Below are 22,707 nucleotides of genomic sequence, written 5' to 3'. Positions count from 1 at the left end.
TAGAGCTATTGGATGTATACCTACCAAATGATGGTTATTCTTGTTATGAACCCTGTCCCCTAAAGGGGTGCCATTCTACTCTTAATCTACTATAGGCAAATTCATCCTGGTTACTGAAGTACTTTCTTTGTCTCCTATGTTGGCTATTTATAAATCTTTTCATGTTTACTAATTGCAAAGCTTTTAATTTACTGAGCTGGCTTGGCTATATACTGAGCTAGAGGCTCACCCAGGTTCATTCAGAGGGCTTAAAATAAAGCACAGTGCAAAAAAGCAGTCATGCAAGAAGGGATCAGTGTGTTTGGAGTGCAGGAACCATCTACTAAGACCTTCCTCTTTCTATCTATCTCTTTTTCCTTTATGTGGGATGATTGTTTACTGTAACTGAGAAAGATGTTCTAGGCTGAGAAACTTGATTTAATGTAAAGGTTTAGCACAAATCTTCCCTTTGGTAGGATTAGTTACACTTGTAACATTGGCAGAAAAATCACTCTGAAATAACTATACTATAGGTAAAAGGGCTCAGAGAAGGGGTGGGAAGCTAAATATTTCAACCAAGTGTCTGAAAAGGATACCTTCAGTTTTAATTCATGTTTAGAAGCATCATCAAAGCAAGGAAATACTTTTAGTGTTTCAAGATATGAAGTGGTGGTGAACTCAAGTTACAAACTGAATCACTGGGACGTTGATAACTCAGAATGATTTTCCCTTATTTAATTGGTTTCAGTTGCTTCACTAAGGGCCTTTATAAGGAATTAATAGAACCATCACATCCAGTGTTCAATATTCAGAGACAGAATGAATACTGAAATGTATGTATATGCTGCTTTGTTATTAGACTGTCTATGACTTACTAATAGTTTAAGTTCTTAATTTCTACAGTCCAGTTATAAGGAGACCAGCCTGTCTTTTTATTTTTTATATTTTTGGGGTTTCCAATATACATGTAGTTTATATTTTTTTCCTATTTTATTTTTTTATAGAAGGATAATTGCTTTACAGAATTTTGTTGTTTTCTGTCAAATTCAACATGAATCAACCACAGGTATACATATATGCCCTCCGTTTTGAACCTCCCTCCCATCTCCTGTCCCATCCTGCCCCTCTAGAATGATACGAAGCACCTGTTTGAGTTTCCTGAGCCATGCAGCAAATTCCCATTGGCTGTCTATTTTACATATGGTAATGTAAGTTTCCATGTTACTCATTCCATACATCTCACCCTCTCCTCCCACCCCATGTCCATAAGTCTATTCACTATGTCTGTTTCTCTGCTGTTGCCCTGTAAATAAGTTCTTCAGTACCATTTTTCTAGATTCTGTATATATGCGTTAAAATATGATATTTATCTTTCTCTTTTTAACTCACTTCACTCTATATAATAGGTTCTAGTTTCATTTATCTCATCTGAACTGACTCAGATGTGTTCCTTTTTATGGCTGAGTGATATTCCATAGTGTATATAAACCACAACTTCTTGATCCATTCATCTGCCGATGGACATCTATATTGCTTCCTTGTTCTAGCTATTGTAAATAGTGCTGCAATGAACAATGGGATACGTGTCTTTTTCAGTTTTGGTTTCCTCAAGGTGTATGCCTAGGCGTGGGAATGCTGGGTCATATGGTGGTTTTATTTCTAGTTTTTTAAGGAATCTCCATACCATCTTCCATAGTGGCTGTATCAATTTACATTCCCTCCAACAGTGCAAGAGTGTTCCCTTTTCTCCACATCCTCTCCAGCATTTACTGTTTGTAGACTTCTTGGTGATGGCCATTCTGACTGGTGTGAGGTGATATCTCACTATAGCTTTGATATACATTTTTCTAATAATGAGCTATGATGAGCATCTTTTCATGTGTTTGTTAGCCATCTGTATGTCTTCTTTGGAAAAATGTCTGTTTAGGCTTTTTCCCCACTTTTTGATTGGGCTGTTTGTTTTTCTGGTATTGAGTTGTATGAGCTGCTTGTACATTTTAGAAATTAATCCTTTGTCAGTTGTTGCATTTGCTAATATTTTCTCCCATTTTGAGGGTTGTCTTTTCACCTTTCTTATAGTTTCCTTTGCTGTGAAAAATCTTTTAAGTTTCATTAGGTCCCACTTGTTTACTTTTGGTTTTATGTCCATTACTCTAGGAGGTGAGTCATAGAGGATTTGCTGTGATTTATGTCATCGAGTGTTCTGCCTATGTTTTCCTCTAAGAGTTTAATAGTTTCTGGTCTAACATTTAGGTCTTTAATGTACTTTGAGTTTATCTTTGTGTATGGTGTTAGGAAGTGTTCTAATTTCATTCTTTTAAATATAGCTGTCTAGTTTTCCCAGCACCATTTATTGAAGAGGCTGTCTTTGTCCCATTTTATATTCTTGCTTCCTTTGTCAAAAATAAGGTACCCAGAGGTGCATGGGTTAATTTCTGGGTTTTCTATCTTGTTCCATTGGTCTATATTTCTGTTTCCGTGCCAGTACCATACTGTCTTGATGACTATGGCTTTGTAATATAATCTGAAGTCATGAAAGTTGATTCCTCCAGCTCCATTCTTCTTTCTCAAGACTGCTTTGGCTATTTGAGGTCTTTCGTGTTTCCATATGAGTTGTGAATTATTTTGTTCTAGTTCTGTGAAAAATGCCCTTGCTAATTTGATAGGAATTGCATTGAATCTGTAGATTGCATTTGATAGCTAGCATAGCCATTTTTATAATATTGATTCTGCCTACCCAGGAACATAGAGTATCTCTCCATCTGTTTATGTCAGCTTTGATTTATTTCATTAGTGTCTTACAACTTTCTGTGTACAGTTCTTTTGTCTTCTAAGGTAAGTTTATTCCTAGACATTTAATTCGTTTGATTGAAATGGTGAATGGGGTTGATTCCTTAATTTGTCCTTCTGATTTTTCATTGTTAGTATATAGAAATGCAAGTGATTTCTATGTATTGATTTTGTATCTTGCAACTTTGCTAAATTCACTGATTAGCTCTAGTAATTTTCTGATAGTATCTTTAGGGTTTTCAATGTACAGTATCAAGTCATCTGCAAACAGTGAGAGCTTCACTACTTCTTTTACAATCTGGATTCTTTTTATTGTTTTTTCTTCTCTGATTGCTGTGGCTAGGACTTCCAGAACTATGTTGAATACTAGTGGTGAAAGTGGACACCCTTGTCTTGTTCCTGATCTTAGGGGGAATGCTTTTAGTTTTTCACCATTGAGAATAATGTTTGCTGTAGGCTTATCATATACAGCCTTTACTATGTTGAGGTAGGTTCCTTCTATGCCCATTTTTTGAAGAGTTTTAATCATAAATGGGTGCTGAATTTTGTCAAAATTTTTTCTGCAGATAATGATATGATCATATGTTTTTTATCTTTCAGTTTGTTAGTATGGTATATTCCTTTGATTGATTTGCATATATGGAAGAATCCTTGCATTCCTGGAATAAACTCAATTTGATCATGTTGTTTGAGCTTTTTGATGTGTTGCTGAATTCTGTTCGCTAAAATTTTGTTGAGGATTTTTTCATTGATGTTCATCAGTGATATTGGCCTATAGTTTTATTTTTTAGTGTTGTCTTTGTCTGGTTTTGGTATCAGGGTGATGGTGGCCTTATAGAATGAGTTTGGAAATATTCCTTCCTCTGCAGTTTTTAAAAAGAGTTTTAGAAGAATGGACATTAGCTCTTCTCTAAATGTTTGATAGAATTCTCCTGTGAAGCCATCTGGTCCTGGGGTTTTGTTTTTAGGGATATTTTTGATCACAGCTTCCATTTCAGTACTTGTAATTGGGTTGTTCATAATTTCTATTTCTTCCTCATTCAGTCTTGGAAGGTTGAACATTTTTAAGAATCTGTCCATTTCTTCCAGATTATCCATTTTACTGCCATATAGTTGTTCATAACAGTCTCTTATAATCCTTTGTAGTTCTGCATTGTCTGTTGTAGCCTCTCCTTTTTCATTTCTAATTTTGTTGATTTGATTCTTTTCCCTTTTTTTCTTGATGAGTCTGGCTAAAGGCTTGTCAATTTTGTTTATCTTCTCAAAGAATCAGCTTTTAGTTTTATTAATATTTACTCTTGTTTCTTTCATTTCTTTTTCATTTATTTCTGCTCAGATCTTTATGATTTCTTTCCTTCTACTAATTTTGGATTTTTTTGTTCTTCTTTTCCCAGTTGTTTTAGGTATAAATTAGGTTGTGTCTTCAGTGTTTTTCCTGTTTCTTGAGATAGGATTGTATTGCTATAAACTTTCCTCTTAGGACTGCTTTTGCTGCATCCCATAGCTTTTGAGTTGTAGTATTTTCATTGTGATTTGTTTCTAGAAGTTTTTTGATTTCTCTTTTGATTTCTTCAGTAACCTCTTGATTATTTAAAACGTATTGTTTAATCTCCATGTGTTTGTGTTTCTTACAGTTTTTTTTTTTTCTTTTCTTGTAATTGATATCTAGTCTCATAGCATTGTGGTTGGAGAAGATGCTTGATATTTTTTCACTTTTCTTAGATTTACTGAGGTTTCATTTGTGACCCAAGATGTGGTCTATCCTGGAGAATGTTCCACATTCCATGTGCACTTGAGATGAAGGTGTATTCTTCTGCATTTGGATTGAATACCCTGAAGTAATCAATGAGATCCATCTTATCTAATATATCATCTAAGACCTGTCTTTCCTTATTAATTTTCTGTTTTGATGATCTGTCCATTGATGTGAGTGGGGTGTTAAAGTCTCCTGCTATTATTATGTTACTATCAATTTCTCCTTTTATGTCTGTTAGTGTTTGTCTTGTGTATTAAGGTGCTCCTTTGTTAGGTGCATAGATATTTACAATTGTTATGTTTTCCTCTTGGATTGATCCCTTGATCATTATGTAGTATCCTTCCTTATCTCTTATAATCTTTATTTTAAGGTCTATTTTGTCTGATATGAGGATTGCTACTCCAGCTTTCTTTTGCTTCCCATTTACATGGAATATATTTTTCTATCCTCTCACTTCTAGTCTTTATGTGTCTTGAGGTCTAAAGTGGGTTTCTTGTAGAGAGCATATATATGGGTCTTGTTTTTGTATCCATTCAGCCAGTCTGTGTCTTTTGGTTGGGGCATTTAATCCATTTACATTTAAAGTAATTATTGATGTATATGTTCCTATTGCCATTTTCTTAATTGTTTGGGGTTGATTTTGTAGATCTTTTTTCTTCTCTTGTACTTCTTGACTATATGAGTCCCTTTAATATTTGTTGTAAAGCTGCTTTGGTGGTACTGAATTCTCTTAACTTTTGCTTGTCTGAAAACTTTTTATTTCTCCATCAATTTTGAATGAGATCCTTGCCTGGTACTGTAATCTTGGTTGTATATTTTTCCCTTTCAACATTTTAAATATATCCTGCTATTCCTTTCTGGGCTGCAGAATTTCTGCTGAAAGATCAGCTGTTAAGCATATGAGGTTTCCCTTGTATGTTACTTGTTGCTTCTCCCTTGCTGCTTTAAATATTCTTTCTTTGTGTTTAGTCTTTGTTAGTTTGATTAGCATATGTCTTGGCATGTTTCTCCTTGGGTTTATCCTGTATGGGACTCTTTGTGCCTCTTGGACTTGATTGACTATTTCCTTTTCTGAGTTGTGGAAATTTTCAACTATAATCTCTTCAAAAATTTTCTCATACCCTTTCTTTTTCTCTTCTTCTTCTTCTGGGACCCCTATAATTCAAATCTTGGTGCGTCTGATATTGTCCCAGAGGTCTCTGAGACTTCCTCAGTTCTTGTCATTCTTTTTACTTTATTCTGCTCTTCAAAGTTATTTCCACCATTTTATCTTCCAGCTCACTGATTGGTTCTTCTGCTTCAGATATTCTGCTATTGTTTCCTTCTAGAGTATTTTTAATTTTAGTACTTGTGTTGTTTTTCTCTGTATGTTTATTCTTTAATTCTTCTAGGTCTTTATTAATTGATTCTTGCATTTTCTCCATTTTTGTCTTCAAGGTTTTTGATCATCTTTACTATCATTATTCTGAATTCTTTTTCAGGTAGTTTGCCTATTTCCTTTTAATTTATTTGGACTTCTGTGTTTCTAGCTTGTTCCTTCATTTGTGTAGTATTTCTCTGCCTTTTCATTATTTTTTTAAAAGTCATTGTGTTTGAGGTCTCCTTTTCCCAGACTTCAAGGTCGAATTCTTTCTTCCTTTAGGTTTCTGCCCTCCTAAGGTTGGTCCAGTGGTTTGTATAAGCTTGTTACAGGGTGAGATTTGTGCTGATTTTTTGTTTGTTTGTTTGTTTTTCTCTGATGGGCAAGGCTGAATGAGGTGGTAGTCCTATCTGCTGATGATTGGGTTTGTATTTTTGTTTGTTGTTTAGATGAGGCTTCCTGCACAGGGTGCTACTAGTGGTTGGGTGATGCTGGGTCTTGAATTCAAGTGGTTTCCTTTGTGTGAGTTCTCACTATTTGATTTTCTCTAGGGTTAGTTCTCTGGTAGTGTAAGGTCTTGGAGTTAGTGCTTCCACTCCCAAGGCCCAGGGCTTGATCTCAACAAGAGGGTGGGAGCATTTTGTCAAAAATATCTTAACTTTGCTAGATCTCTATACTCTGTCCTCCAGTGAGTACTTTCCCATCCAAAAACAGTATTCAGACAACCAGAGGACACTCCACTGTCTTTGCTGATCTTCTCTGAGGATGCAGGCACTGCTGAGTCTTTGAAAACTTCCCAATCTCCAAGCTCAGGACTCCCAGGGAAAAGGAGATGATCAGTGATGCCTGAAACTGCTTGCAGGGAGCCTGACCTTCCATGTAGATAGCCACAGCTTTCCAGTCCCTCTGCCAGCCAGTCCTCAGGGACAAAACTCCAGCCTTCTTTTTAAATCAAGCAAGAATTTACAATGCTTGCTAATATGTCCAAAGTTTATACCACATTCTCATTCTGCATCTTTGTTTGCTCAAAGACCTATTCTTGACATCACATTCTCTTTATTAGAATGGGCTTCTCTGGTGGCTCAGATGGTAAAGAATCCTCCTGCAGTGCAGGAGACCTGGGTTCAGTCCCTGGATTGGGAAGATCCCCTGGAGAAGGGAACAGCTAACCACTCCAGAATTCTGGCCTGGAGAATTCCATGGACTGAGGAATCTGGAAGGCTACAGTCCATGAGGTTGCAAAGAGTTGGACATGACTGAGTGACTTTTACCTCACTTCATTTCTTAGAAATATTTCATAAAGAATGAAGAATCACCATTTCATTTTCAGGGTCCTATTTTATTAAGTATATGATTTAAACAAAAGATAAGAATTTTGAAAGCCTCAATAATTAAAGAATAAAAGTATTGTATCAAATAATTGTTTCAGAATTTTAAAGAAATTGAGAATTTTTAAAGAGTTGAAAATTTTTAAGAAATTGGTTTCCGTAATGCCAGGAATGAAAAATGACATGACATAAAGGATTGTAACAATCTCTACATTCTTTTTAACATCTCATTATAAAAATATCCTTGCCCCATTGAAAATGAATTCTAAAACTGTTGCTTCTGTAACTATTATTGACTATCCCCGCCAAAAAAAATCTACCATTAATTTTCGAATTTACGTTGATTTTTCCTGGATTTGAGTTATGATGTGGCTTTAGGATCTTAGGTCAGGAAGGATGTGCCACTATGCTCAGTCACTTCAGTCATGTCCTACTCTTTGTGACCCTGTGGACTGTAGCCCACTGTGGGGCCTTTTTAATTGGAAAGGCAAAGACTTCCTAACCCTTTCTCTCCTTTTGTACCTTTCCTCCCCTTCCCTTTCAATCCTTGGGTGAGAAGTCTGCATGACCACCAAAGTCTATTATTTTCCCTTTCACCCAGTTCTTGATCTTCTTAGGCTTATAGATCATTAATTCCTAATTCAATAACAAAAGAATTGCAATGGGCATTATTGAGAACTTGGTTTAACATCTTAGCTTCCTTCTGGAAAAGTCCCTAATGCTAGGATAGACTGAAGGCAGAAGGAGAAAGGGATGACAGAGGACTAGATGGTTGAATGGCATCATCGACACAATGGACATGAGTTTGAGCAAACTCCAGGAGATAGTGAAGGACAGGGAAGCCTGGTGTGAAACAGTCCGTGAGGTCACAAAGAGTCAGACATGAGTTAGTGACTGAACAATTCCTTCTGCAGAAGTTTCCTGATATTTACCTAGATTTTTTTTCCCTTTCAGAGATCTTTCATTTTCTTACGGAATGCTTAACAGAACTCATACTTAGAACTCATTAATGCAATGCTTATTTGACAAAAATAGTAAGAAAATCTTAGCTATAGAAGACATTAGTTTATATCAAGATTGCTTTTGCATTTTCAGAAACATCATCAGTTATTTCATCTTTGCAGCATTTGCAGTGTTTGGCTATGAAACAATCCTCTTTTACTTGCTGTAAACAGTTCTTTAGAAGACCAGTGAATTTTTAAATACATATCTGTATTACAATACAGACACACACCACAAAACAAATATATACATTTGTATTATGGCTCATGTTAATCTTTAACGTACTTCTTATAAGAAAAATAATAACCCAAATGAATTTTTATAGTTAATGTCACCGAGCATTAAAGTATTCAATTATTTAGGTTTGTAGACTGTTAAAGAGATCAATGACTGTTCATTTTTAATTATTCTGCAAAAAGTTTATTAAATTTGAAAGAAGTGACCAGTTTGGCATACATATTGCAGTCTATTTCAGCCTCATTACCTGGATTATTAGATTTCAAGCAAAGAATATTTAAATACCTATTTTTTATCTAATTGCTAAAGAAAAGCCTGATACACTTAAATTGCTGGCACACTGGAAAAAAATAAGATAAATTGAGAAGTAACTGAATGATTGATTCATCTCCTCCAGGAGGAAAAAATAAAACATAAATGTGTCAAATCCAGTTATAGAGAATTGATGTTTTATGTAACTCCTTTTGAAGTAGAAATTAAATTTCCTTAAAAGGTTATATTAAGAAGGAGATGGGATGGAACCATGAACCAACACACCATTACTCTAATAAATCTGGGAGAAAATACGTTTTGAAAACTTTTCTGAAGTGTGGTATTAAATTGATTTATTCAGTTCTAAGCAGTAATTATGGAATGTGCTTATCTAGAAACCTTCTGCTTCTATTGATCCTCATGTCTTCTGATGAAAAGCTCATAATTCATTACATTCTTGAAGTTTAGAATTGTTGGAATTATTTATGATCCATGGTCCTAGCTGCTGGGAACTAAGGCAGTTGGAGTGATAATTTTATATTGCATCATGCTAGCTATTTACCTGAGTCAGATGGGTGACTGATGGATCCAGGCAGCATGTACACAGAAAATACAGATTTCTTGCAGGACTTTGAGGAATCATTTTCCTGTCTGTAATCTAAGGAATCTGCAAGAATGCTAGACTTTTATGATCTACATTTCCCCGAGGTACTTTGTCATTAAGAAAGGATAGCCATTATTGTACTGGTTCACTTAAAATTGTATTGCATACCATGTCCTCAACTTATGGTCCTCTGAAAGCACAGTACTATAGGCTGCTGTTCCAACAGGTCCTAGGCAGGCATATATCTAAGCATTATAATGAAGAGGTCATACCAGTATTACATTTCCTTAGTCAGATTCATATCTTCAGTGGCCATACTCTTTAATCTAGATTAACCATTGTTCTTCATTATGGAATTAATATTGCATTTACAACCATCCCAAATCTGTTTGTTCTTTACTATTTGCTGTTTCTGATGGTGGTACCCAAGTCTATACACTTGCCTAGTATCCGACTGCTTGCAACCCCATGGATTATACAGTCAATGGAATTCTCCAGGCCAGAATACTGGAGTGGGTAGCCTTTCCTTTCTCCAGGGGATGTTTCCAACCCAAGGATCAAACCCAGGCCTCTCACATAGCAGGTAGATTCCTTACCAGCTGAGCTACAAGGGAAGACCATCCTAGTACTAAGCCATAGTATCTTCTTAAACTTTCTGTTCCTTCATCTCTTCTATCCAGTCAGTCACAAGGTCCTGTCAAGTCTGACTCCACATGTGTCCTCTATCTGTTCTTTCTTTTCAATTCCCATGGTTACTGTCAGTTTTAGAATATCATTACATCTCATTTAGACAATAGCAATCTTCTCCTAGTCTTCCTGCTTCCAGTCTCTTCCTCAGTCAGTCCTTCTTGCTGCCAAATTAATCTTCCTACAGCATAGTTCTAATTATGTCATTCTGTAGCTCAGACACTATTAATGGCTCCCCTTTTGACACATGGACATCACCAGATGGTCAACATCAAAATCAGATTCATTATATTCTTTGCAACAAGATGGAGAAGCTCTATACAGTCAGAAAAAACAAGACTGGGACCTGACTTTGGCTTAGACCATGAACTCATTATTGCTGAATACAGACTGAAATTGACAAAAGTAGGGAAAACCACTAGACCATTCAGTTCAGTTCAGTTCAGTTGCTCAGTTGTGTCGGACTATTTGTGACCCCATGAATTGCACCACACCGCGCCTCCCTGTCCATCACCAACACCTGGAGTTCACTCAAACTCATGTCCATCAAGACAGTGATGCCATCCAGCCATCTCATCCTCTGTTGTCCCCTTCTCTTCCTGCCCCCAATCCCTCCCAGCATCAGAGTCTTTTCCAATGAGTCAACCCTTCGTATGAGGTGGCCAAAGTACTGGAGTTTCAGCTTTAGCATCATTCCTTCCAAAGAACACCCAGGACTGATCTCCTTTATTTTTTTTTTTTTTTTTTTTTTTTTTTTACTTTTTATTTTATTTTTATTTATTTTTTTTTTTTTTAATTTTAAAATCTTTAATTCTTACATGTGTTCCCAAACATGAACCCCCCCCCACCTCCCTCCCCATAACATCTCTGTGGGTCATCCCCATGCACCAGCCCCAAGCATGCTGTATCCTGCGTCAGACATAGACTAGCGATTCAATTCTTACATGATAGTATACATGATAGAATGCCATTCTCCCATATAATGATCTCCTTTAGAATGGACTGGTTGGATCTCCTTGCAGTCCAAGGAACTCTCAAGAGTCTTCTCCAACACCAAAGTTCAAGAGCATCAATTCTTCAGCACTCAGCTTTCTTCACCGTCCAACTCTCACATTCATACATGACTACTGGAAAAACCATACCCTTGACTAGACGGACTTTGTTGGCAAAGTAATGTCTCTGCTTTTGAATATACTATCTAGGTTGATCATAACTTTCCTTCCAAGGAGTAAGTGTCTTTTAATTTCATGGCTGCAGTCACCATCTGCAGTGATTTTGGAGCCCCCCAAAATAAAGTCAGCCACTGTTTCCACTGTTTCCCCATCTATTTCCCATGAAGTAATGGGACCAGATGCCATGATCTTAGTTTTCTGAATGTTGAGCTTTAAGCCAACTTTTTCACTGTCCTCTTTCACTTTCATCAAGAGGCTTATGATTTGTATAATCAAATCCCTTATGATTATATAATGGAAGTGAGAAATAGATTTAAGGGACTAGATCTGATAGAGTGCCTGATGAACTATGGACTGAGCTTTCTGACATTGTACAGGAGACAGGGATCAAGACCATCCCCATGGAAAAGAAATGCAAAAAAGCAAAATGGCTGTCTGGGGATGCTTTACAAATATCTGTGAAAAGAAGAGAAGCGAAAAGCAAAGGAGAAAAGGAAAGATATAAGCATCTAAATGTAGAGTTTCAAAGAATAGCAAGAAGAGATAAGAAATCCTTCAGTGATCAATGCAAAGAAATAGAGGAAAACAGCAGAATGGGAAAGACTAGAGATCTCTTCAAGAACCTTGGCAGATTCATGTTGATGTATGGCAAAACCAATACAGTATTGTAAAGTAATTAGCCTCCAATTAAAATAAATAAATTTAAATTAAAGAAAAGAAAATTAGAAATACCAAGGGAACATTTCATGCAAAGATGGGCTCAATAAAGGACAGAAATGGTATAGACCTAAAAGAAATAGAAGATATTAAGAAGAGGTGGCAAGAATAAACAGAAGAACTGTACAAAAAAGATTTTCATGACCCAGATAATGATGGTGTGATCATTCACCTAGAGCCAGACATCTTGCAATGTGAAGTCAAGTGGACCTTAGAAAGCATTGCTACGAACAAAGCCAGTGGAGGTGATGGAATTCAAGTTAAACTATTTCAAATCCTGAAAGATGATGCTGTGAAAGTGCTGCACTCAATATGCCAGCAAATTTGGAAAATTCAGCAGTGGCCACAGGACTGGAAAAGGTCAGTTTTCATTCCAATCCCAAAGAAAGGCAATGCCAAAGAATGCTCAAACTACCACACAACTGCACTCATTTCACATGCTAGTAAAGCAACGATCAAAATTCTCCAAGTCTTCAGCAGTACATGAACAGTGCACTTCCAGATGTTCAAGCTGGTTTTAGAAAAGGCAGAGGAACCAGAGATCAAATTGCCAACATCTGCTGGATCATCGAAAAAACAAGAGAGTTCCAGAAAAACATCTATTTCTGCTTTATTGACTATGCCAAAGCCTTTGACTGCGTAGATCATAATAAACTGTGGAAAATTCTGAAAGAGATGGGAATACCAGACCACCTGACCTGCCTCTTGATAAATCTGTATGCAGGTCAGGAAGCAACAGTTAGAACTGGACATGGAACAGCAGATGGTTCCAAATAGGAAAAGGAGTCCCTCAAGGCTGTATTTTGTCACCCTGATTATTTAACTTCTATGCGGAGTACATCATGAGAAACGCTGGGCTGGAAGAAGCACAAGCTGGAATCAAGATTGCCAGGAGAAATATCAATAACCTCAGGTATGCAGATGACACCACTCTTAAGGCACAAAGTGAAGAGGAACTAAAAGCCTCTTGCTGCAAGTGAAGGAGGAGAGTGAAAAAGTTGGCTTAAAGCTCAACATTCAGAAAACGAAGATCATGGCATCTGGTCCCATTACTTCATGGGAAATAGATGGGGAAACAGTGGAAACAGTGTCAGACTTTATTTTTTGGGGCTCCATAATCACTGCAGATGGTGACTGCAGCCATGAAATTAAAAGACACTTACTCCTTGGAAGGAAAGTTATGATCAACCTAGATAGTATATTCAAAAGCAGAGACATTACTTTGCCAACAAAGATCTGTCTAGTCAAGGCTATGGTTTTTCCTGTGGTCATGTATGGATGTGAGAGTTGGACTGTGAAGAAGGCTGAGCGCCAAAGAATTGATGCTTTTGAACTGTGGTGTTGGAGGAGACTCTTGAGAGTTCCTTGGACTGCCAGGAGATCCATCCTGTCCATCTTAAAAGAGATCAACCCTGGGATTTCTTTGGAAGGAATGATGCTAAAGCTGAAACTCCAGTACCTTGGCCACCTCATGCGAAGAGTTGACTCATTGGAAAAGACTTTGATGCTGGGAGGGATTGGGGGCAGGAGGAGAAGGGGATGACAAATGATGAGATGGCTGGATGGCATCACCGACTTGATGGACATGAGTTTGAGCGAACTCTGGGAATTGGTGATGGACAGGGAGGCCTGGCGTGCTGCAATTCATGGTGTCGCAAAGAGTCAGATACTGCTGAGTGACTGAACTTAACTGAACTTTGACTTATAAATTAAATTTGAAGATTTTCAATTGGCTCTCATGATCTGAATAATTTGAATATACCAACCTCACCTCACAGAGTCCAAAACATGAACTCTATATTTTACCAACCAGTCCAGTAGTTTCCAGACTTTGGGATTTCATGGATTTTTATATTATCATTGTTATTATTAATAAAGGAAAGACATTACTTTACAAACAAATGTCTGTCTAGTCAAGCTATGGTTTTTCCAGTAGTCATGTATGGATGTGACAGTTGGACTATAAAGAAAGCTGAGTGTGAAAAAATTGATGGTTTTGAACTGTGGTGTTGGAGAAGACTCTTAAGAGTCATTTGGACAGCAAGGAGATTCAACCAGTCCATCTTCAAGGAGAGCAGTACTGGATGTTCATTGGAAGGACTAATGCTGAAGCTGAAACTCCAATATGTTGGCCACCTGATGCAAAGAGCTGTCTGATTGGAAAAGGCCCTGACGCTGAGAAAGATTGAAGGTGTGAGGAAAAGGGGATGGCAGAGGATGATATGGTTGGATGGCATCACCAGTGTGATGGACATGAGTTTGAGTAAGTCCGGGAGTTGGTGCTAGACATGGAAGCCTGGAGTGATGCAGTCCACGGAGTCATAAGGAGTCAGACATGACTGAGAGACTGCACCGACTGATTTTGATTATTTGAGGCTGTGGAAATGCCCTACTCAATGTTATAAAATTAATATATACCGTGAAAGCAAAGAAGAATGCCATTTTCAATAATTTGGTCAACATTTTTTCATAAATGACTTTTAACTAAAAAAAATCAAAGTTGACATATTTGTGATAACTAATTGACTTTGATCAACTTGACTTACAAAACACTAACAATTATGTACTTACTTCCCTTATTTTGTCAACAACCTGTAAAGAATTCTCATACTGATATGAAAACTCCAGAACAAATCTATTGTCCAAACACACACTGTGACTTCCCTCCTTAGTTGGGGTTCTTCTACTTGTTGATAGTGCTTTAAGGATACGGATTGAAGCTCAACCTTTTGTAGATTACCAAAGCCATGCACTTGAAGAACCTGTAAATCTTCCCAAGCATAGCTGGCTGATTCATACCAGGTAAAATGTTACTGAAGAAATAGACTCATGCATCATCCTTAAGGGTGTTTTACTATAAATAATTCTCTGGTCATTCAGTGTTAAGTAAGTGTGGATCAAAATTGCATTCTTCACTAGGTTGTGAATGAGAAACCAGGACTTGATGGATAGGAAATTCCTATTCCAAGTGCCCATTGAATATCCTGAACTTGATTATTTTGAGAAGCAAGTGATTTTATACTACTCAGATGGAGATTTATAGTTAACACATGTTTTGCCAAACAATGAGGACATATATTCAGAATAGAAGATAATATTAGAAATGAGCTCTGTCTCAGTAAAACAAAATTGTTATAGAGGGGATGCAAAACTTTTTCTGTAATGGGTCAGATAGTACTTAGTCTAGGTTTCTTGAGCCTTACACACTTTTTACACATACTTGGCTTGACTAGGCTGTAATAGGATGAGAACACCTATGGATGATGTGTATATGAATATGCCTGGCTGTATTCCAGCAGTACTTTATTTAGGTACAATGACACTTGAATTTTCCATCATGTTACAGTTCAGTTAATTTCAATCGCTCAGTCGTTTCCGACTCTTTGCAACCCCATGAATCACAGCACACCAGGCCTCCCTGTCTATTACCAACTCCAGAGTTCACTCAAACTCATGTCCATCAAGTCAGTGATGCCATCCAGCCATCTCATCCTCTGTTGTACCCTTCTCCTCCTGCCCCCAGTCCCTCCCAGCATCAGGGTCTTTTCCATTGAGTCAACTCTTCCCATGAGGTGGCCAAAGTATTGGAGTTTCAGCTTCAGCATCAGCCCTTCCAATGAAACTCCAGGACTGATTTCCTTTAGGATGGACTAGTTGGATCTCTTGCAGTCCAGGGGACTCTCAAGAGTCTTTTCCAACACCACAGTTCAAAAGCATCAATTCTTCAGTGTTCAGCCTTCTTCACAGTCCAACTCTCACATCCATATGTGACTACTAGATAATTCTGCCTTTTGCTTCCTGACCTGCAGAATGCCTTGACTAGATGGGCATTTGTTGGCAAAGGAATATCTCTGCTTTTCAATATGCTATCTAGGTTGGTCATAACTTTCCTTCCAAGGAGTAAGCATCTTTTAATTTCATGGCTGCAATCACCATCTGCAGTGATTTTGGAGCCCAGAAAAATAAAGTCTGACACTGTTTCCCCATCTATTTCCCATGAAGTGATGGGATCAGATACCATGATCTTAGTTTTCTGAATGTTGAGCTTTAAGCCAACTTTTTCACTCTCCTCTTTCATTTTCATCAAGAAGCTTTTTAGTTTCTCTTCACTTTCTTCCATAAGAGTGGTGTCATCTGCATATCTGAGGTTATTGACATTTCTCCCAGCAATCTTGATTCCAGGGTGTGTGTCTTCCAGCCCAGCGTTTCTCATGATGTACTCTGCCTAGAAGTTAAATAAGCAGGGGGACAATATACCGCCTTGATGTACTCATTTTCCTATTTGGAACCAGTCTGTTGTTTCACGTCCAGTTCTAACTGTTGCTTCCTGACCTGCATATAGGTTTCTCAAGAGGCAGGTCAGGTGATCTGATATTCCCATCTCTTGAAGAATTTTCCACAGTTTATTGTGATCCACACAGTCAAAGGCTTTGGCATAGTCAATAAAGCAGAAATAGATGTTTTTCTGGAAATCTCTTGCTTTTTCTATGATCCAGCGGATGTTGGCAATTTGATCTCTGGTTCCTCTGCCTTTTCTAAAACCAGCTTGTTTTACATGTTGTTAAATATTATTCTTTTGAATGCTTTACAACTATTTAAAATGTAAAAACCATCCTTAGCTCACAGGTCATGAAAAAGTAGTCACCAGGGGTTCCCTCGTGGCTCAGATGGTAAAGAATCCACCTGAAATTTTGTAGAGCTGGGTTCGATCCCTGGTTTGGGAAGATCCCTTGGTGAAGGGCATGGCAACCAACTCCAGTGTTCTTGCCTGGAGAATCCCCATGGACAGTGGAGCCTGGAGGGCTGCAGTCATGGGACTATAAAGACTCGGACATGACTGAGTGACTAAGCACCACACAGCATCAGGTCAGATAGGGCCCTTGGGTCATAGTTTGGTTAGACTATTTACAGATGTAGCACTAGCTCAGATAGCTAAACACAAAGATGTCAATAAAAATAGCTTATATAGAGTCATGTTACTTTCAGTAGTATCAACTTTAAACAAGGGAGATATTTTTAGATGCAGATTTTCTATCTGCAGCTATTTCTGAAATGGTCCTTAAATATTAAAACACCATTCAGGAACAATCTACAGGGTGGATTTGGGAAGAGGATTTTTTGGTAGACTGGAGAATTAGTCAGAGACCTGAGGAGACTAACTTAAGTTGCAGAGGAAGACAACCTTTTAAATTGTTCTTCAGGTTTGTTTGATTTTATGAAGACTCCCAAGTGGTTTGATAGTCTATCTCCAAAAGGGATACACTGTATCTAGATTTTAAATATTCACTTCAGGAAGAAGAACATGGACAGGAATTTCTATTATGTTTTCTTAGGAAAAAGTTGGTAGTATCATTTTTCCTATTTGAAGCTTTCCATACTTCTTTTAAGGTACATTTTTAGGCAGTATCTTGGTATTTTTATGCCTTTCTCCTGACAGTGTTTTCCTTGGGGTCTTTTCTCTTTGGTGAGAAGATCTAATTTAGCTTTAAAATACTAATTTTAGTCCTGGTGAAATAATAAGTTCTTTCTTTCTTTCTTTATAATTTATTTTTTATTGAAGGATAATTGCTTTATAGAATTTCGTTCTCAGTCAAACCTCAATATGAATCAGTCGTAAGTATATATGTGCATATATATATATATATATATATCCCCTCCATTTTGAACCTCTCTCCCATCTCCTGTACCATCCCACCCCTCTAGAATGATACAGAGCCACTGTTTGAGTTTTCTGAGCCATACAGAAAATTCCCATTGGCTATCTGTTTTACATATGGTAATGTAAGTTTCCATGTTACTCTTTCCATACATCTCACCCTCAAATCCTCTCTACCCATATCCATAAGTCTATTCTCTGTGTCTATTTCTCCATTGCTGCCCTGTAAGTGAATTCTTCAGGACTATTTTTATGGATTCTGTATATATGTGTTAAAATATGATATTTATTTTTCTGACTCACTTCACTCTGTATAATAGGTTCTAGGTTCATCCCCCTCATCTGAACTGACTGAAATACATTCCTTTTTTATGGCTGAGTAATACTCCAATGTGTATATGTACCACAACTGCTGGGAGCCAGCATGGGCCATCCCACCCATGACAAGGTCATGGGGAAAAAACTGTTAAGCAAGGCTTCAGGACTCGAGGGGCTCCCTAGACCAGCTCAAGCATCTACCCCAAAACCAGAATCTGTCTGTCTTACGGTTTTGTGCCTTCCACCAACTCTCCTGACATTAATAGGGTACTATCCCCGACCATCTTTCTCTGGAGAAATCAACTTAGGGCTCTAGCTAATAAGTCTCCTGGACATGAGAGAAATATTTCAAATCAAACCCCCCTGTTAACATTCTAGCTTGCTTGGCAGGTTTATCCAAACTCTTGCAGCTACACATGTGATTATTCACAGCCTCCCAACTATGAGAGGCACGGGAAGCCTAAAACATAGAGCCTTTCAAAGACTTAAAAGTTATTAGAGTAGTGCTGATGTAGGATTTCATTATTGGGCCAATGCTTGTTGCTAAGTTCCCATATCTCTTATCCACTGTGCACCTGGGAGTGCATTAGTTAACATAGTTAAAATGTAAGAAAAACAAGTGTAGCCTTGAAATTAACCACATCAGACTTTTAAACTAATTGGTTCTTTCTTGTAACTCACTGCACCTTTGCTCCGTGAAAAATGTAACTCTGTTTAACATTTTCTGAGGCTGACATAGATTCAGTTCTGTTCATTTCAGTCACTCAATCATGTCCCATTTTGCTACCCCATGAATTGCAGCAGGCCAGGCCTCCCTGTCCATCACCAACTCCCGGAGTTCACTCAGACTCACGTCCATCGAGTCAGTGATGTCATCCAGCCATCTCATTCTCGGTGGTCCCCTTCTCCTCCTGCCCCCAACCCCTCCCAGCATCAGAGTCTTTTCCAATGAGTCAACTCTTTGCATGAGGTGGCCAAAGTACTGGAGTTTCAGCTTTAGCATCATTCCTTCCAAAGAAATCCCAGGGCTGATCTCCTTCAGAACGGACTGGTTGGATCTCCTTGCAGTCCAAGGGACTCTCAAGAGTCTTCTCCAACACCACAGTTCAAAAGCACCAATTCTTTGGTGCTCAGCCTTCTTCACAGTCCAACTCTCACATCCATACATGACCACTGGAAAAACCATAGCCTTGACTAGATGGATCTTAGTCGGCAAAGTAATATCTCTGCTTTTGAATATGCTGTCTAGTTTGGTCATAACTTTTCTTCCAAGGAGTAAGTGTCTTTTAATTTCATGGCTGCAGTCACCATCTGCAGTGATTTTGCAGCCCCCCAAAATAAAGTCTGACACTGTTTCCACTGTTTCCCCATCTATTTCCCATGACATAGAATAGAAATACATATAAACACTTTGAGGGAAAATAAGTTTTCTGTTTGAACAGCCTTTATCAAAAGAGGGTCATAAAATGTTCATAGGCCTCCAAGGCCAGAAGATAATGTACACAACATCGTTTGTGGGGAAGATATGCAGAAAAAATCCTGGTTTTGATAAGGTCAAAACTGCTGAAATATTTGGACTGACTCTGTATGACCTTGCATCTTTCATTTCCCTCTATGTACAAGTCAAAGTATAAAAGTCCCTCTTGAAAAATAAAGTAACGGACCTCGCTCGAAAAAGCTTGGTTACCCCGTATCTTTTTTTTTTTTTTTTTCTCTCTCTCTTACTCTCTTTTTCAGGCTGATCTCTTGGAGCATAGAGGCTCTCTGCGTTCATTTATCTGCCTGGGTTTCTAAGACCTGAACAGGAAGACGTTCTGTGTCTTCACTACCTTGGGAGACCAGTAGAGCCCCTGTGGCCTCCATGAACAGGGCAAGCCCCTTGTCTTGGGGCTTTATTGGCTTTCTGTGTAAACCAAGAAATATCAGGCTCTTTCTCTCCTCTATTTTCTTATCTACAACATTCTTCCCTTATCTCTCTCTAAATCATTCACTGACACCGTTTCTCCTTCAGGTCCCCCTGGATCCTGCGGGGGCTAGACCCCGACACACAACTACATGATCCATTCATCTGTCAATGGACATCTAGGTTGCTCCTATGTTCTAGCTATTATAAATAGTACTGCAGTGAACAATGGGATACGTGTATTTTTTAATTTTGGTTTCCTCAGGGTGTGTGCCTAGGAGTGGGATTGCTTGGTCACATGGTAGTTTTATTCCTAGTTTTTTTTAAGGAATCTCCATACTGTCTTACATAGTGGCTGTATCAATTTACATTCCCACCAACAGTGCAAGAGCATTCCCTGTTCTCCACGCCCTCTCCAGCATTTACTCTTCGTTGCCTTTTTGATGATGGCCATTTTGACCAGTGTGACATGATATCTCATTGTAGTTTTGATTTGCATTTCTCTAACAATGAGTAATATTGAGTATCTTTTCATGTACTTGTTAACCATCTGTATGTCTTTGGATAAGTGTCTGTTTAGGTCTTTTTTTTTCCTGTGGTGAAAAAATAAATTCTTATGCCTTAAGGATATCTATAAAAATATATGCACAAAATGTGAACATCATTACTTTCCTATAGGATTCAGATCTCCCTAGTTCCTAATACTTGGAGGTGAAAAGAACCATTCTCTTTGGTTTTAGATTATTGCTTATGTTAGCAGTTCTCTATCATTAAATGGTTAATGTCCTGGACTGTTTAAAACCTTTTGTGAGCTACTTCCTTCATATTTTAGAATATATTGTATTTCATATAAAAAGCAATAGGGAAAGAAGGGAAAGAAGCCACCTGCTTTATATTTTCTAAAAGTATCATTTTTTTCCCCACGATACTTTCCCTTCCATCACAGTCCTTCTCTAAATCTTTCTATCTAAACTCCTGCATATGGAGCATTCTTGGATTTCTGTCCTTTTAATTATTGTCTAAAATTCAATTTCTTGAAGTACACCCTAATGTGATACAGAAAGGAAAAGATTCAAATATAGGCAGACACAAAAGTATCACTTTACCCAAGTGTTCTAGTTTCAACTACTTATACTTAAATACATAAATATAGCTTTACCCTTTTGAAACTATACTTTAAAACTTGTGTTTTAGGAGATGTATAATATGGAAAACAAGCATTTATTAAGTATATGATAACAACCCTGTATGGATGGATCATAGTGGAAAGTTCAGACAAAACGTGGTCCACTGGAGAAGGGAATGGTAAGCCACGTCAGTATTCTTGCCATGAGAACCCCATGAACAGTATGAAAAGGTGAAAATATAGGACACTGAAAGATGAAATCCCCAGGTCGGTAAGTGCCCTGAATGATACTGGATATCAGTGGAGAAATAACTCCAGCAAAAAATGAAGAGATGGAACCAAAGCAAAAACAATACCCAGCTGTAGATGTGACTGGTGATGAAAGTAAAGTCTGATACTTTCAAGAGCAATATTACATAAGAACCTAGAATGAAGAACCTGGTCCATGAATCAAGGCAAATTGAAAGTAGTCAAAAAGGAGATGGCAAGAGTGAACATCGACAATTTCAGAATCAGTGAACTAAAATGGACTGTAATGGGTAAATTTAACTCAGATGACCATTATGTCTACTACTGTGGGCAAGAATCGCTTAGAAGAAATGTAGCCATCATAGTCAACAGAAGTGCCCGAAATGCAGTATTTGGATGCACTCTCAAAAATGACAGAATGATCTCTATTTGTTTCCAAGGCAAACCATTCAATATCACAATAATCCAAGTCTATGCCCTGAAAAGTAATTCTGAAGAAGGTGAAGTTTAACGGTTCTATGAAGACCTACAAGCCCTTCTAGAAATAACATCCAAAAAGATGTCCTTTTCGTTATAGGAGACTGAAATGCAAAAGTAGGAAGTCAAGAAATACCTGGAGTAACAGGCAAATTTGGCCTTGGGGTACAAAATGAAGCAGGGCAAAGACTAATAGAGTTTTGCCAAGAGAACACACTGGTCATAGCAAACACCCTCCTCCAACAACACAGTAGAAGACTCTACACATGGACATCACCAGATGGTCAACACCAAAATCAGATTGATTATATTATTTGCAGCCAAAGATGGAGAAGCTCTATACAGTCAGCAAAACAAGACCGGGAGCTGACTGTGGTTCAGATCATGAACTACTTATTGTGAAATTCAGACTTAAATTGAAAGAAGCAGGGGAAACAATTAGACTGTTCACGTATGACCTAAATCAAACCCCTTACAATTACACAGTGGAAGTGATAAATAGATTCAAGGGATAAGATCTGATAGACAGAGTGCCTGACGAACTATGGACAGAGGTTCGTGACATTGTACAGGAGACAGCGATCAAGACCATGCCCAAGAAAAAGAAATGCAAAAAGGCAAAATGATTGTCTGAGGAGGCCTTAAAAATAGCTGTGAAAAAAAGAGAAGCAAAAGGCAAATGAGAAAAAGGAAGGATATACCCATTTGAATGGAGAATTCCAAAGAATAGCAAGGAGAGATAAAAAAAAGCCTTCCTTAGTGACTAATGCAAAGAAATAGAGGAAACCAATATAATAGGAAAGACTAGCAATCTCTTCAAGAAAGTTAGAGATACCAAGGGAATATTTCATGCAAAAATGGGCACAATAAAGGACAGAAATGGTATGGGCCTAATGGAAGCAGAAGATATTAAGAAGAGGTGGCAAGAATACACAGAAGAACTATACAAAAAAGATCTTCACAACCCAGATAATCGCAATGGTGTGATCATTCACCTAGAGCCAGATATCCTGGAATGCAAAGTCCAGTGGGCCTTAGGAAGCATCACTACCAACAAAGCTAGTGGAGGTGACTGGATTCCAGTTGAGCTATTT

This window comes from Budorcas taxicolor, chromosome 23, assembly GCF_023091745.1.
Source record: "Budorcas taxicolor isolate Tak-1 chromosome 23, Takin1.1, whole genome shotgun sequence".
Lineage (NCBI taxonomy): Eukaryota > Metazoa > Chordata > Mammalia > Artiodactyla > Bovidae > Budorcas > Budorcas taxicolor.
Note: the sequence above shows the minus strand (reverse complement) of the source record.